Genomic DNA, 4,730 nt, shown 5'->3' on the forward strand with positions numbered 1-4,730 from the left:
ACTGTGCTAAAACCGCGAGGGGGGAACGGGCTGCCACGGAAAGGACCGAACAATTGTATTTAAGAACGATAATTATTAAATAAGTGAAGGGATTTGAAGCTGAAATGCATTTCATCCACGCCCTGGGCTGGTCTCAACAGTGACATGGGAGAGCCCTGAGTGGCTGCAGGGGCTGGACCCCCATCCCCTCCATCCCTCCCCTCCTGGCCACCACGCCTCACCTCGAAAAACGTCCCTCAGCACACCCACGGAGATGGCCTTGATGGAGATGATGCAGCTCATGAGCATCGTGAATTTGCAGCTGCCTGAGCAGCCTGCGCGGGCGGCACAGAACGTGGTGTCCTTTCTCCTGTTAGACACGATGGCAGAGCTGGCGGGAGCTCTTTCTGTCTGCTGCCTTTTGTTGGTTTTCCCATGATCCAAGCGGCCAGACCTAACTGGAGATCCTGATCTTGTCTGAGTCCTCCCTTCACCCAGGCTGAACTGGACCTGAACCAGCAGGTGCTGCAGCTTCAGTATCACCTGTGGGGTAGCTCCACACTGAAAGGGCTTTGCTCCGTGTGTACCTGAGCCAGGAGAAAGGAGCACGGCCTCCATCAGACACTGGAAAACTGGAGGTGAATCATCCATTCTGGGAAGGGTCTGGATGGTCCATGCGCCACTTCCCTGATGGCTCCATGAAACAGCTGGGTGCTCCTTAGATTCCCCAAGTGGGACAGTGGAACTTGCTCCTTGATGTTACCCCCTTATGAGGTCACTTCCAGAAGAAGAAACCACACGGGTAAGTGCAGGGCCCAAGACCTGGACACATAAAATTTCTGCATTAGCAGTATAACAAGCAGACGCTGGCTATTCTTAATTTACTGGGTTTGCGTTGCTGAGCGGTTTAGGCAGAGACCCGCTCCTCCCTGGGGGAGGAGATGAGCCGGGATGATGCTGCGTGGGCACTGGGCACCCCGGGGACACGGCCCGTCTCTGTACCGAGGAGGGAGCAGCCGGCCCTGCAGAGGAGCATCACGTCACCCTGGCACCAGCATCTAACAGCAAAAAAATGCCGAGCGCTCCTACGGGGGGTGTGAATTTGAGTTCGGGGGGGGTAATCCTCCTTCATGCACCCACCACCGGTCTGGAAAGGGGGCAGGAGCCCAAGCACAGACCTCTGCTCTTTCTGGGGACCCTTCGCCGGGCTCCAGCGTTGCCGCAGCCTGCGCAGGCTGGCCTGGCTCTAACCAGAGGGCCGCTGGCAGCCGTGCCTGGACTCTTTCCAAAGTTCATTTGCAAACGAGTTGTCAGCTCCTCACCAAAGGGTCCAACTCCGCAACAGATCTCCAGCACGAGCAGCGCTTATGTAAACAGGGCCTTTGATGTCAGCGGGGTAACTCACATCCACTTTCGCTTCTTGCCTCGGTTCTTCAGGAGAAAGAGTATTAACAATTGCCAATTTATTTCAATTAGTCACCATCTCGGTGCTTGCTAGTCTGGACGCTCTGCGAGCACTTGTTCCAGGACACACACATGTTTGGCTAATCCTGAGTAAACCACAAATATTTGTTTCTTGGAGCATACAATTGTGAAAAACTGAAACTGGCTCATGCAGAAGAACTCATTAGCTTCAGTTTATTGGCAATCCCTTCATTAACGTGAGGCTGAAAAGGCCAGAGGAGATGCACACACCTTTAAGAAGCTGCAGAAAGTGGGAGGTTTTCAAAATCTTGTTCTGTGTGATTGAAAAGCACTCATGGACGACAGAAAGTCAGAGTGGGGCTGAGGACCTGGCAGGTTGAGAGGCTGAGCACGAAGGCAGTGCTGGAGCAGGGATCGGGGCAAACCCAGGAATTGTGCTCATCACTGAAAACTGGGGATGCTGCAAACAGCCCTGACCCAGGGCCAAACCATCTGGGGGACATAAACCAAACCAAAACTCCAGTCCAACAGGACCTGCCCTGTGGTTTCATGCTGCTGAAGCCCCAGGGCTCCAGGTGGGACTGAGGCAGAGCCAGTGGCCACCAGCACAGCTGGACACATCCCAAGGGATGCTGTGATCCCTCCAGCCCCATCCCGGAGCCAGGAATGTGTCCCAGGCAACGGGGAAGCATCTGAAAAGTAAAGACATCAGTCTGTCCTTCCAAGCTCAAGAAACAGCTGGGTGAGGACATATCCTCATGAGCCTTCTCATGTCCAAACTGCCCCTGATGAGAGAGGTTAATTAACAGAAAACCCTCCTCTTCTTCAGCCACTCCACCACCACATCGCGGCTGACAGGGGCAGCTGGGAGGAGGAGGAAGGGCAGGAGGGATCCCGGCACAGTCAGACTGAGCTGTAACTCACAAAACCAAGATAGAATTTGTTTTCTAACCCTTTCCTGCAGAGCTGCCTGTGGGACCCCATCCCCAGAGCCCTGGAGCACATCCGATGCCAACGCCGCCCCTTTCAATATGATTTTTGCAGTTTACTGGACCTGAGCTCCCATTTTGGGGAAAGGAAAGGATTATTCGCTGGCCCTGTTTCAGAGACGGTCCTGTGAAGGTGTGATCTCCAGCCTCGCAGGACCCGAGCAGTGATCCCAACCACAGAGCATGCTGCAGGCATCTCTCCTACTCTGTTCTCTCAGCCTTGAGTTTTTGCTTTTTAATTTCCTGTGGCCGTGGAGCACCATCAGAGGCTCTCCCAGGGACGGCGTTTCCCACACACCATGGACTGGGTTGGTGGGGAGACACACTGAGTTAAATCAATACCTGCAAGGAGAAGGCTGTTTCACAATGGATTATCCAAATACTTCAAGCTACAATCAGCCTTTGAGCAAAAATACCCCAAACACTCCAGGGGAATGGGAATATATAACCGGGTGGCTGCCAGCCATGAGCTGAACCTCATAGTGAACGAGGAAACACGATTATCTTGCAGGAGCAGCACTGTCCTGCTTTGGGGTGTGACCTTGCAGGTACACGGGGATAAGGCACCAAGCTGACCCCGAGGAGAAGCCAGCACAGTGGAGGAAGCTGCATTTTGGGCAGCGGCTCCAGCCGAATCACAAAACCATTCAGGCTGGAGAAGACCCTCGGCATCGAGTCCAACCCTCAGCCCGACTCTACCCCACATCCCCCACAGCTCATCCCAACGGCCCTTGAACACCCCCAGGGATGGGGACTCCCCCCTCCCTGGGCAGCCTGTTCCACTCTCGGACCACTCTTGCTGGGAAACATTTTCTCCTCCTGCCCAGCCTGACCCCCCCCTGTGGCAGTTTCCAGCCGTTCCCTCTTGTTCTGTCCCTGATCCCCTGGGAGCAGAGCCCAGCCCCAGCCTCTCTGCAATGTCCTGTCAGGAGCTGCAGAGAGGGATGAGGGCTCCCCTCAGCCTCCTCCTCCTCACACTGAACACTCCCAGCTCCTTCAGTGGCTCCTCACAGGATTTATTCTCCAGCCCTTCCCCAGCCTCGTTGCCCTCCTCTGCCCTCGCTCCAGCACCTCGGTACCTGTCTCGTATTGAGGCGCCCAAACCTGGACACATCCCTGGACTGTATCGTCACAGAGCAGCACAGCTCCAGCAATGCCATCACCTAGAAAAGACCCAAACCCCACACTCCGGCTAGGTGTGTTCAGAGCAGCGCTGATGATGCTTTTCACAAGAAAAGGTGCCTTAGGCTGAGTTTCCTGGCCCAAATCCAGCGCCTGTCATTAAATCTCTGCTGTATAAATTTACTGGTGAAGTTCCAGCTCGGTCAGGGAGCCTGTGCATCCCCTCACCATGGCCCTCAGCATCCTGCACCACCAGCAGCACGTGTGCAGGTGGGGAAGAGCTGGGGAGGTGCAGGAGCATGGAGCTGGCTGCCCTGGATTTAGGGAGGTACATGAAGGGGGGGGTCAGGGTTCCTCAGCATCACTGGGCTCCCCTGCCAGCTCTGGAGAGCGGCGAGTTGGCGATGCTGCTGAGACAGGGCAGGAGATGGAGTTCAACCAGGGTTCATGGCTGATTTGGGATGTATTTGAGAAATGCTGGGAATCTTGTCCAAAAATAAAATAAATAAAATAAAAAATAAGTAAAACAAATTAATGAAATGAAATTAAAATAATAAAAATGAAATTAATTAAAATAAAATAAATAAAATAAAATAAAGCTTCTGTAATGAAAGAAATCCCCTGCAAGGCAAAGCAGAGCCCAGGACAGTGCCACCTCTTCCCACCCCACGCAGGTTGCAGCCAGTGGCAGCTGAACAAAACCACACAGGGCCGGAGCCCTGAGGGAACCCCGGGTGTGAGCAGCACGAGGCCAGACCTCTTCATGGCATCAACAGAGCCAGGAGGTCACTTGTGAGACTGCCTTGGAAGCCATTTATTCCCTATTTTTATTTTATTATTAGTGTCGCACAGCAATGCACGCGAAAGGCACTCGCAGGTCTGTGGGATGCCCCAGAATTAATGAGAAATTGTGGCTAAACAAGCCCTGACCTAGAAATGACGAGCGTTTCAAAGCTGTCCTCCTCTTTTCTGAGCACTTTTGCCTCTTTGCCAGGCAGGGATCCTCAAACCACCACGGCTGCACAGCTCCATGCCATAGCTGGACAGTGCAGCTCTCCAAGCTACATAAGTCAGTGGGGATTTTTTTCCTCAGAGTATGTAAATAAGTATCAATATTCTAAACCAAAGACCTCCCAGTAGCTAAATATTATTTATCTTTCATTTATCTTAAAACTAAACAGATTTGTCACATATGTACAATAACAAAGAAACAAA

Source organism: Athene noctua, chromosome 12, assembly GCF_965140245.1.
Source record: "Athene noctua chromosome 12, bAthNoc1.hap1.1, whole genome shotgun sequence".
Lineage (NCBI taxonomy): Eukaryota > Metazoa > Chordata > Aves > Strigiformes > Strigidae > Athene > Athene noctua.